Source organism: Electrophorus electricus, chromosome 18 (assembly GCF_041902795.1).
Source record: "Electrophorus electricus isolate QZ-2024a chromosome 18, ASM4190279v1, whole genome shotgun sequence".
Lineage (NCBI taxonomy): Eukaryota > Metazoa > Chordata > Actinopteri > Gymnotiformes > Gymnotidae > Electrophorus > Electrophorus electricus.
The window spans coordinates 13,342,501-13,355,488 of record NC_137514.1 but is presented as its reverse complement, the minus strand read 5'-3'; the positions used below and the strand labels follow the sequence as shown (position 1 = coordinate 13,355,488).

Sequence of the window (12,988 nt, the reverse complement as noted above, 5' to 3'; positions counted from 1 at the left end):
AAAGCACTAAATAAGAAAACTTTATAACTTTTGATATCACCGATATCAATATTTATAAAAGTCTGCCATTAGGTCTTTGGGACCTGTCAATTTATTTAGAGTAAGTGAAATTGAAAAGAAACCTCAGAGGAGACCACAGTAGTTCAAAACCTGTCAATGTAATATAGAAACAAATATCAAACATGGATTCAATACAAAGTGTAACACTAGTATGACCCATCAGGAGTGACCCAGGCCAAAACAATAAACAAACCCACGTTAGAAAACAAAGACACTGACTAAACCTGACCAGGACTCAAGAAAACATACAAGACAACACTTGCTCCCTAGGTGAGACACAGACAAAGGAATCCAAGCCCCAAACAAAAACAGTAGCCACTCCTACTTAACAGTGTACATACAAATAGATATACTATATACAAAATGACTACAATGGCCGAGTCAGAGGGATCAAACAAGGTGAAATTTGGAGTAAGAAGAAAACAGTCAAGTGCTGAATCAAAGAACAAAGCTAATTTCACAAACACGACTAACAGATCTCCAAAACTCCACTCTCTCCCTTTCTTCCTCCCTGACATTCTTTTCTCCCTCCAAAACACTTCCTTATATCCTTCCTCTCTCTATATTAATAGTCACCTATTAATCTTATCTTATACTTTTCAAAGATGGTCCAATAAATTTCCATCCATGTAACCAAAGGTACCATGAAAGTGAGGTCTTTCCTTCCTTCCAAGCCTTTTCAGTCATGGGCCATAACTCTGTGTATGTTTCCTGTCTTCCAGTGTGAGATCTTCAATGAATTTCACACCTTTCTCTATACCGACATAGCAAATTGTGATAGTGTTACTTTAATTTGAAAAGAACTTTAAACATTCAAATGACTCCATATAAAGTGAAACAAACATTTGCACACAAACAAGAATAGAATGTCAATGTATAAACACAGTACACAAAGTACAATATCTAGATGACATTTTAATTAGTCTCTGTATAAATTAGGTGTGACCCCAAATAGTCAACTATTTAAATATCCAAACTAAGGTGTTTGATTTGACTGCCAGTCTCTCATTATTATAGCAAATTGTGCTTAAGAAACAATGATTATTCTGTTCTGGCTATATGGGCATGCTGAATGTTTGATTTTTCATAGAATTTTTTGGATTTTTGTCATTTTCTGTTCTGTTTTTCTGTTTGTTATGTTCCCATGACTGCCATGTGGTTTTTGGTTTCTGTCTCCACCCTCATCTTGCGTTTTGCTATTCTCCACCCATTATTAGATTCCGGTATCTCTAGTTTATCATTGGTCCTCTTCTTTGTGCTTCGCCTCATTTTTGTCTTTGTTCAGTTCCTTAATTCTCTTGATTTTGTTTTGTCCCTATTTATACCATGCATTCCGGGTTCACTTCATTGGCTCCTGGTAATATGAACTCAGACTGTGCCATGGCTTCTGTTTATATAATATGCCATCAGTAAATGTCACTTGTCTCCATACGTGTCTTACCTCACTTCACTACTTGTTACATTTGTTTCCTCAATGGGCATATTTAATATTCTTACAAGGTCACTGTAATTAAGAATTTTCAGTTAATGAGTGAGAAAAAGATGGAACATGTCCTACTATAAAACATATACATATGCCAAGTCAAAATGACACATTGTGTTATTGATAGTCAAATCTCATTGGTCAGTTTTGCCAATGTAAATTCTTAGTTGGCGGCACCCCTACTCTAAATACAAGAACTATAGTCTATCACTATGAAAACTGTAGAAATCACCATTTCAAAGTCAAGTTTATTTGACACATGCATAAACATACAGGACATTTATTCATTTAAATGCTTGTGGTGAGGCACGGGTAAATCCACTGCAATAGCATTAGCATTGATATACAAAACTAATAACAATGACAACAACAATATACTAAATATACACAAAATATACAGAATATACAACAGCAGAGTAGACAAAAACTTCAGAAGGGTCCTAATGAGGAACGCCCTGCTATTGAATATATTAGACAAGGATAATCTAAGGGGGAGTAAACTATATACTGTACATTAATAGTGACTATCTGTAAATGTTCAAATAGTGGTGTGCTGCAATATATTAACAATAATTGTAATAAAATGCCACAGTGAACTGATACTGGGAAAGACTAACTGCTTCACATTATGTTTAAGAGCCTGATAGCCAGAGGGTAGGAACTGTTTAGCAGCTGTTTTTTTCTGGCCTGTAGGCTGCGGAACCTCTTGCCAGATGGCTGCATGGTGAGCAAGCCATGTGCTGAATGGGTACTGTCTAGCCAGATCTTTTTGATTTTCCTCAAGTGGCAGGACTGATAGATATCCTGTGAGGCTGGAAGTTTGTTGCCTATAATGGATTCTGCAGTCCTCACTACTCTCTGGAGGGCCTTGCAGTCACTTGCGGTGCAGCTCCTGTACCAGGCAGTGATGCAGCCTGTGAGGATGCTCTCTATTGTGCATCTATAAAAGTTGGTGAGGATGTCAGGGGGCAGACCAAACTTCCTGACCTTTTGTAGGAAGACCAGGCACTGGTGGGCTGATCTCACCACTGAGAGGTCATTGGTGAGGCGTACATCGAGGAAGTTTATACTAATGACTCTTTCCACTTTGGCTCCATTGATGTAGAGAGTGACCACTCTTCTGCAACTTCCTGTAGTCAAAAACCTTCTCCTTCCTTTTACTGAGATTGATTTCATAGCACCGCTTTGATAGAGCACTGACCTTGTCTCTGTAGGCTGACTCGTCTCGATCTGTGATGAGGCCTAGGATGGTCGTTTTGTCAGCAAACTTGAAGATGATGTTAGATGTGTGTTTTTCTACACAGTCCTGTATTAACAGGGAGAACAGAATGGGGCTGAGCACACCACCCTGGGGAGCCCCTGTGCTCAGAATCAGTGAGGAAGAGAAGCTGTTTCCTACTTTTACCACCCGGGGTTGCTTGTTAGGAAGTGCAGTATCCAATTTCAGAAATTGGTGTTCAGACCCCAGTCTGTCAGTTTTGAGATGAGTTTAGCTGGGATCAATTGAATGCTGAGCTGTATTCTGTGAACAACATTTTCAAATATGTCTTTTTCCTGTACAAGTAGATGAGGGGAGTATGTATTGTCAGTGCAATGGCATCGTCTAGAGATCTGTTTGGGCGGTAGGAAAATTGGTGAGGGTCCATGCTGTCTGGAAGTGCAGAACATATTTGAGCTTTGACCAGCCTTTTGAAGCACTTCATGGCTGTTGAGGTCAGTGCAACAGGGCAGTAGTCATTCAGGCAGGTGACAGTTGTTTTCTTGGCAACTGGGACAACATGTGGAGATCACTGGCAGTCTTAGGGAGTGGTTAAAGTGTCAGCGAAAACCTCAGCCAGCTAGTTGGCACATGCTCCAAGTAGCCGACTGTGCACGCCATCTGGACCAGGTCTCTTGCGTGGGTTAGCAAGGACCTCAGACACATGAATGGTTAGGGTGCAGCTCTCCTGATCTACTGGGAGTTTTACAGCAGGGGGGCTGTTTGCCTCAAACCAAGTATAATAAGCATTTGGCTCCTCTGCAAGTGAGGAGAACAACCCCCTATCGCAATTCCAACTTCCTTTGTAGTCAGCGATCCATTCCACGTACATCTGAGTTCGGACTCAAGGTAGTTAGCCTTCACTCTCTCTGTAGTCCCTTTTGTCTAGCCTGATGTCCTTTGACAGTCATACTCGGCCTTCCTGTAGGCTGTCAGTTCACCAGAGTTGTAGGAAGCGGCTCTGGCTCTTAGTTTCGCTCAAACCTCAGCACTGATCTAGGGTGTCTGATTGGGAAGGGATCTAACAATGTCATCAGTATATTTACTGATGTGGCCTGTGACAGTCAATGTATTTATTGATGTCAGTGCCAGCTATGTTGCAAAATATTTGCCAGTCTGCGATTTCAGAACAGACCTGAAGTGGCCTCCTCGCTCTTTTGACAGACTGATTGGGGAACTGGTTTTTCCTGTTTGAGACTTTGTTTGTATGCATGCAAGAGAAGAATGAAGGTGTGATGAGATTTTCTAAAACCAGGATGGGGGAGGGGTTTACAGCTGTCCTTGAGTGAAGTGTAGCAGTGATCAAGGGTTTGTTCTCCTCTGGTGGAAATGTGCTGGTAGTAATTTGGCAGAACCTTTTTCAGGGGAACTTACTTGGTGGTTTGGTTGGTTGCTTGCACTCAGCGCACCGTAAATGTCACCCAGCTTCTGTATGAGATGGGATGCTATTTTGGTGATAAGCAATACAATTTTGGGGGATTTTTTTTCCATGATTCCAGAACCCAGAAATATGTCTTTTAGAAGACACATCAGCAATCATTACCAAGAAAGAAACCACTGATTTGCTATTCACAGCCCTAACTATTGCCAAGAAAACTCAAGGACTGGAAATCTGTAAAAAAAACAAACAAACAAAAAACAAACAAACAAACAGTTTATCTGTTTACCCACAGCTAGTGTAGAGTTGACAGGTGTAGACAAATCCTGTGTTCCAGTGACATGCTGATCCTCCTTCTCCCCAAATCCTTATGGTCGGACAAATGATCTGGATGCAATAATAAATTATCTAGTGAAAACTGATGCCAGTAGAAATAGCTAATTTGCCCAATGCCAACAATATTGCTACATTAACTATGCATTAACTATGTCCAAAACTGTGTATTATTCACTGTATAGTGCACTACTTTTGGGTTTCGTCATATTGTAGTGACATCCAAAAACATTGTGCAGGATATCCAGTACACTATAACAATCCCAATTCTCTACAATAAATAATGAACAATTGATGTACCCCAATGGACGAGGAATATCCATGATGCACATTGCTAACTGGTTTGAAGGTTCACACAAACCAATGATGTGCTCTATGTAGTGATCTAAGTGCCAGCATTTAGGAGTTAGTGAATAGAGCAGGTTTGGACACAGCTGGTGTTTCTTGTTCACCTTATTCAGCAGTTCCCATTTCAAGGACATGCCTCTTCCACATTGTAAACCTTAAGTGTTAAACCATATCTAAGTCTGTTGGCAAAACTGCAAAAATCTTGTAATTGATGTTGAGCAGAATGATTTGATGAAAGTTGTTAGCACACCTTGAATCTTTTACTGGTTTTGGTAATAAGGCAAAAAATATTGCTTTATAATAAACATTCTCCTTGATACATTTGATAAAAAGCACTAAATAAGAAAACTTTATAACTTTTGATATCACCGATATCAATATTTATAAAAGTCTGCCATTAGGTCTTTGGGACCTGTCAATTTATTTAGAGTAAGTGAAATTGAAAAGAAACCTCAGAGGAGACCACAGTAGTTCAAAACCTGTCAATGTAATATAGAAACAAATATCAAACATGGATTCAATACAAAGTGTAACACTAGTATGACCCATCAGGAGTGACCCAGGCCAAAACAATAAACAAACCCACGTTAGAAAACAAAGACACTGACTAAACCTGACCAGGACTCAAGAAAACATACAAGACAACACTTGCTCCCTAGGTGAGACACAGACAAAGGAATCCAAGCCCCAAACAAAAACAGTAGCCACTCCTACTTAACAGTGTACATACAAATAGATATACTATATACAAAATGACTACAATGGCCGAGTCAGAGGGATCAAACAAGGTGAAATTTGGAGTAAGAAGAAAACAGTCAAGTGCTGAATCAAAGAACAAAGCTAATTTCACAAACACGACTAACAGATCTCCAAAACTCCACTCTCTCCCTTTCTTCCTCCCTGACATTCTTTTCTCCCTCCAAAACACTTCCTTATATCCTTCCTCTCTCTATATTAATAGTCACCTATTAATCTTATCTTATACTTTTCAAAGATGGTCCAATAAATTTCCATCCATGTAACCAAAGGTACCATGAAAGTGAGGTCTTTCCTTCCTTCCAAGCCTTTTCAGTCATGGGCCATAACTCTGTGTATGTTTCCTGTCTTCCAGTGTGAGATCTTCAATGAATTTCACACCTTTCTCTATACCGACATAGCAAATTGTGATAGTGTTACTTTAATTTGAAAAGAACTTAAACATTCAAATGACTCCATATAAAGTGAAACAAACATTTGCACACAAACAAGAATAGAATGTCAATGTATAAACACAGTACACAAAGTACAATATCTAGATGACATTTTAATTAGTCTCTGTATAAATTAGGTGTGACCCCGAATAGTCAACTATTTAAATATCCAATCTAAGGTGTTTGATTTGACTGCCAGTCTCTCATTATTATAGCAAATTGTGCTTAAGAAACAATGATTATTCTGTTCTGGCTATATGGGCATGCTGAATGTTTGATTTTTCATAGGATTTTTTGGATTTTTGTCATTTTCTGTTCTGTTTTTCTGTTTGTTATGTTCCCATGACTGCCATGTGGTTTTTGGTTTCTGTCTCCACCCTCATCTTGCGTTTTGCTATTCTCCACCCATTATTAGATTCCGGTATCTCTAGTTTATCATTGGTCCTCTTCTTTGTGCTTCGCCTCATTTTTGTCTTTGTTCAGTTCCTTAATTCTCTTGATTTTGTTTTGTCCCTATTTATACCATGCATTCCGGGTTCACTTCATTGGCTCCTGGTAATATGAACTCAGACTGTGCCATGGCTTCTGTTTATATAATATGCCATCAGTAAATGTCACTTGTCTCCATACGTGTCTTACCTCACTTCACTACTTGTTACATTTGTTTCCTCAATGGGCATATTTAATATTCTTACAAGGTCACTGTAATTAAGAATTTTCAGTTAATGAGTGAGAAAAAGATGGAACATGTCCTACTATAAAACATATACATATGCCAAGTCAAAATGACACATTGTGTTATTGATAGTCAAATCTCATTGGTCAGTTTTGCCAATGTAAATTCTTAGTTGGCGGCACCCCTACTCTAAATACAAGAACTATAGTCTATCACTATGAAAACTGTAGAAATCACCATTTCAAAGTCAAGTTTATTTGACACATGCATAAACATACAGGACATTTATTCATTTAAATGCTTGTGGTGAGGCACGGGTAAATCCACTGCAATAGCATTAGCATTGATATACAAAACTAATAACAATGACAACAACAATATACTAAATATACACAAAATATACAGAATATACAACAGCAGAGTAGACAAAAACTTCAGAAGGGTCCTAATGAGGAACGCCCTGCTATTGAATATATTAGACAAGGATAATCTAAGGGGGAGTAAACTATATACTGTACATTAATAGTGACTATCTGTAAATGTTCAAATAGTGGTGTGCTGCAATATATTAACAATAATTGTAATAAAATGCCACAGTGAACTGATACTGGGAAAGACTAACTGCTTCACATTATGTTTAAGAGCCTGATAGCCAGAGGGTAGGAACTGTTTAGCAGCTGTTTTTTTCTGGCCTGTAGGCTGCGGAACCTCTTGCCAGATGGCTGCATGGTGAGCAAGCCATGTGCTGAATGGGTACTGTCTAGCCAGATCTTTTTGATTTTCCTCAAGTGGCAGGACTGATAGATATCCTGTGAGGCTGGAAGTTTGTTGCCTATAATGGATTCTGCAGTCCTCACTACTCTCTGGAGGGCCTTGCAGTCACTTGCGGTGCAGCTCCTGTACCAGGCAGTGATGCAGCCTGTGAGGATGCTCTCTATTGTGCATCTATAAAAGTTGGTGAGGATGTCAGGGGGCAGACCAAACTTCCTGACCTTTTGTAGGAAGACCAGGCACTGGTGGGCTGATCTCACCACTGAGAGGTCATTGGTGAGGCGTACATCGAGGAAGTTTATACTAATGACTCTTTCCACTTTGGCTCCATTGATGTAGAGAGTGACCACTCTTCTGCAACTTCCTGTAGTCAAAAACCTTCTCCTTCCTTTTACTGAGATTGATTTCATAGCACCGCTTTGATAGAGCACTGACCTTGTCTCTGTAGGCTGACTCGTCTCGATCTGTGATGAGGCCTAGGATGGTCGTTTTGTCAGCAAACTTGAAGATGATGTTAGATGTGTGTTTTTCTACACAGTCCTGTATTAACAGGGAGAACAGAATGGGGCTGAGCACACCACCCTGGGGAGCCCCTGTGCTCAGAATCAGTGAGGAAGAGAAGCTGTTTCCTACTTTTACCACCCGGGGTTGCTTGTTAGGAAGTGCAGTATCCAATTTCAGAAATTGGTGTTCAGACCCCAGTCTGTCAGTTTTGAGATGAGTTTAGCTGGGATCAATTGAATGCTGAGCTGTATTCTGTGAACAACATTTTCAAATATGTCTTTTTCCTGTACAAGTAGATGAGGGGAGTATGTATTGTCAGTGCAATGGCATCGTCTAGAGATCTGTTTGGGCGGTAGGAAAATTGGTGAGGGTCCATGCTGTCTGGAAGTGCAGAACATATTTGAGCTTTGACCAGCCTTTTGAAGCACTTCATGGCTGTTGAGGTCAGTGCAACAGGGCAGTAGTCATTCAGGCAGGTGACAGTTGTTTTCTTGGCAACTGGGACAACATGTGGAGATCACTGGCAGTCTTAGGGAGTGGTTAAAGTGTCAGCGAAAACCTCAGCCAGCTAGTTGGCACATGCTCCAAGTAGCCGACTGTGCACGCCATCTGGACCAGGTCTCTTGCGTGGGTTAGCAAGGACCTCAGACACATGAATGGTTAGGGTGCAGCTCTCCTGATCTACTGGGAGTTTTACAGCAGGGGGGCTGTTTGCCTCAAACCAAGTATAATAAGCATTTGGCTCCTCTGCAAGTGAGGAGAACAACCCCCTATCGCAATTCCAACTTCCTTTGTAGTCAGCGATCCATTCCACGTACATCTGAGTTCGGACTCAAGGTAGTTAGCCTTCACTCTCTCTGTAGTCCCTTTTGTCTAGCCTGATGTCCTTTGACAGTCATACTCGGCCTTCCTGTAGGCTGTCAGTTCACCAGAGTTGTAGGAAGTGGCTCTGGCTCTTAGTTTCGCTCAAACCTCAGCACTGATCTAGGGTGTCTGATTGGGAAGGGATCTAACAATGTCATCAGTATATTTACTGATGTGGCCTGTGACAGTCAATGTATTTATTGATGTCAGTGCCAGCTATGTTGCAAAATATTTGCCAGTCTGCGATTTCAGAACAGACCTGAAGTGGCCTCCTCGCTCTTTTGACAGACTGATTGGGGAACTGGTTTTTCCTGTTTGAGACTTTGTTTGTATGCATGCAAGAGAAGAATGAAGGTGTGATGAGATTTTCTAAAACCAGGATGGGGGAGGGGTTTACAGCTGTCCTTGAGTGAAGTGTAGCAGTGATCAAGGGTTTGTTCTCCTCTGGTGGAAATGTGCTGGTAGTAATTTGGCAGAACCTTTTTCAGGGGAACTTACTTGGTGGTTTGGTTGGTTGCTTGCACTCAGCGCACCGTAAATGTCACCCAGCTTCTGTATGAGATGGGATGCTATTTTGGTGATAAGCAATACAATTTTGGGGGATTTTTTTTCCATGATTCCATTGATATGAAGATTCCACCTCCTCTTATAATATTCAATTTAAGCCGCCTTACACCTCTTTCAGCAAATGATGCTGCATATCATAACTTTGTTTTCGCGAATCTGTGGCGCTTTTTGTCTTGTGAAACAAATCTCACTGTAAATACATTATCTTGCAGCAATGCAATTGAGATATCCCCCTCAATGGGATTGTGTTTTTTGCAGCATTCCCTAAACTATAGGGAAAAACCCTCAACTAGTATTGGTGAAGTACCGAAGGTTTATTAGCGTTATATCAGTCTCATTTTTAAAGGAGTTCATATTTTGTGCAATGACCGAATACCATTGCTTCAAATATATTTGCCACGAAGACTGACTTGATGAATAATTGTAAAGTTTATTTATTAATGAATAAACAAATTATTGACATCGTGTGACAGGTGTTATATGCTACTATAGCGGACTCGGAACTGAAGTTAGAGGAGTAAAACTTTGCACAAGCCAGAGAACTGTTTATGGTGCTCTCTCAGCTAAGACTAACCTATCCAAAAAGGTAACGGAGCTAGCAGTTAGAGTAACTACATAACTGCTGGGGGAGGGGGGGGGGGGGAGGATTCCTATATTTATTATAACCAGGGTAGAAAATATTAACCTGGACAGATTTATATCTAGGCAATGCCACTTGACACTTCAAGATAGCGTTAGCATATTAATGGAAAATACAGCTCTTACTTCTGTTTAAAAGGACAGGTGTAAAAAGTTAGTCCACCCCACAAAGGGTCAATGGAGTTTATGCGTGGCCGTGGTCGGTTGGAAATAACACCCGATCCTGATTCTTCTCTGCGCCGTCAACGACCCCGCACCAGAGTTTGTCTCGAACTGGCATCCTGAGTTTCATCGAGAGTGTAGAGCTGAGATGGACGCTTCCTTCCCTTCGCAGGAGTCAGTGCAAGAGCATATCCTAGACGTAGCTTTGTAGAAATCTAAAATTGGCCAATTATCACTAATTACTGTTGGTCAAACAGGATTAATTCTAATTTTACCAACGATGCAAAAACAAACATTCGACTACATTGACGGAGTAGTGGAAAGCAAATTAAATGGGTTACGACAGACAAACACACCTATATACAAGACATAAAATAAGACAGTAAGTACTTAATTGTGCTCGCGAGAGGTTCCATCTTCACTGCTGGATCCAAGATTTACTCAAATTTAACTGGGTTTGTGGGTTTCGGAGTGAGGATATTATTCCAAGGTTCGCTCATGCATATTCATGCTATTTTGTCTCCTCTATGGCTTTGGTGGGATGATAAAAAATAAATTAACAAAAAGAAGAGAAAGAGGGGAATAAAACAACTAGGTAGTGCTTTAGTTATGACATTTTTAAACTATAACAAGTGGGATCAGTTACCCGAATTCACCTGAGCCATTTGGTTCACATATTTATAGATCGGGTGCAGACGTTCTTATAAGCAACATAAATCACGTAATAATTCTAATAATTATATAAGAAAACAGTTACATTTTCATCAAGAAACACACTACTTAGAGTGACGTAGAGAGATAGAAGAGCATAGAAGAAAGAGCTAGAGAAAGATGGAGAACATGATTATTAAACACATACTGTCCTAATTTTAATAATTAAAATAATCTTCCCCTGTCTGTTATTATTGAAATTAGGAGGTAGTCACTAAGTAATACAAGTATAAACGTTAATATGCAAATCGTAGAGTAATAGAGTTAAGGCAAAGATATAATAATTTCAAGAATGACTGAACTAACAAGACATAAGAAAAGGATTTCATAACAGTTCAGTGATGAGGGCTAGTTAGAGTTCACTCAGAAATGAGCTTGCTGAGACTGTTATATACATAACAATGCTTGGTTAATAAGTCCAGATGGGGGAGTTTGCTATAGTCACTGAGGGGTGCTGTGGATTCATTGTCCATGCAATCAAAGAAATCTTATTACATTCTTTGGATGCCAAAAAAATGTATGTAAATTTAGTCACAAGAAGGCCTTTCGTACAGGAAAGGAAAATTTCCAGTAGTCCTTCGAGAATATGGTCTTTAAGTTTTTTCTTGATCCAACTGTTCCAGGTTGTGTAGTCATCTTTAAATTCCAAGACAGATACTCTGTGGTCTTTTAGTTCCTCAGGCCAGATCTACGGTCATAACGTTTTAGGCCATGTGTCCTTGTGGGGTAATAAACCTTCCTTAAATAGCTTTGAAGACCTGATAAGGGAATGAAGTTCTCTTTTTAGTAGAGCCAAAAGAGTTCTGGTGTAAAAGAGGACTCTCAGAGTGGGTGGTATGGGTTGTCCAGTCCAGTGCAGAAGGGCAGTGACTGGTATTCCAAAGCATCTTGATAAGAAGACCTTTTACGAGGGGTGTTGGGGTTATCTTTGGGTTGGGGCTGCAGCTTCCACTACTCAGTTGAAAATATTTTTCACCTTCTAAAAAAAAAAGTTCAAAACTATGAGTAATAGACTTTCACTAATAACTGACAATTCTACTCAAATAATAGTTTTATTCTGAAGATACACACAATTCGTAGTTTAATCTGATATCAGTAAAGGATCTTGGTATCCAGGTGTTTGCTTACATCACCATCGTTACTGTACTGGAAATGTACCATAAATGTAAAATGCATGAGACATGTGTGACGCTACATTTTACAGCTCGTTTCACTTCCCGCTTTGGAGATTGTTTATCTGCCCACAGCAAGACTTTTCTCTTCAGATGTGGTTAAAAGATTTTCTGTTACTTGGCTCAGTTTAGTGTAACGCGTTTGGCTCGAGTGCCGATGGACGAGGAGCAGGACGCACAGGCTGCAGCGACGTGGACGAACATTTAACAACACAAAGACAACGGCACTCACACGTATTACGAATATAAACATGAAACGGCTAACATTAAACAAACACATTTAACATTACGTCAACAATAACCAACACGCTGCACACTTTGACACGGGTTTATATACATTTAGACAAACAAGCCGCAGGTGTGGTTACAAACAACCCTCCCACTGCACTTGGCGGGCCAAACCACGTGGTTGCGAGAGGCGAACGTTCCGTGACAGTTAATGGTAGCAACAGCTAAGCTTAATCATTTATTTTAAAAGATGAGAATAAATGAATGACAAATGCCAACATTTGATCAAATAATGGATAAATATTAATTTAAAAACATTGGTTTACTCAGCCAATTCCTTTAAGTGAGATGTCATGTTTTTGGTACACATAGACTAAAGTTCATTGCAATGTAAAGTTTATTATGAACAACCTCGTGTACTATTGGCCAGCCTCCTGAATCTTAACATACTATTTATATAATTCGCAAAAAAAAAAAAAATTACTCTGATTGATCACATAATCCTATGATGACACCTCTTCCGGGCGTTTTCTTTTCAATACATATTTAGGTGCTCAGTGACTTAGTGAATAGGAGTCTTCAGTTTTTGTTTGAAGATGTTTCAGCTGTATGGACAGCCAGCGGAGGTTCATTTCACTACTTGG

General features: G+C 39.8%; 1 long non-coding RNA gene across 1 annotated transcript in view; it reads right to left on the bottom strand.

Annotated features, from left to right (window-relative positions):
* Positions 1 to 10,610: 10,610 nt before the first annotated feature.
* LOC145652127 (uncharacterized) overlaps positions 10,611 to 12,988 on the bottom strand; it is a 5,204-nt gene continuing 2,826 nt past the window's right edge. Inside the window, exon 4 of the long non-coding RNA XR_014118342.1 lies at positions 10,611 to 11,923. This is a non-coding gene — a long non-coding RNA (uncharacterized LOC145652127). The remainder of the gene's footprint in view (positions 11,924 to 12,988) is intronic.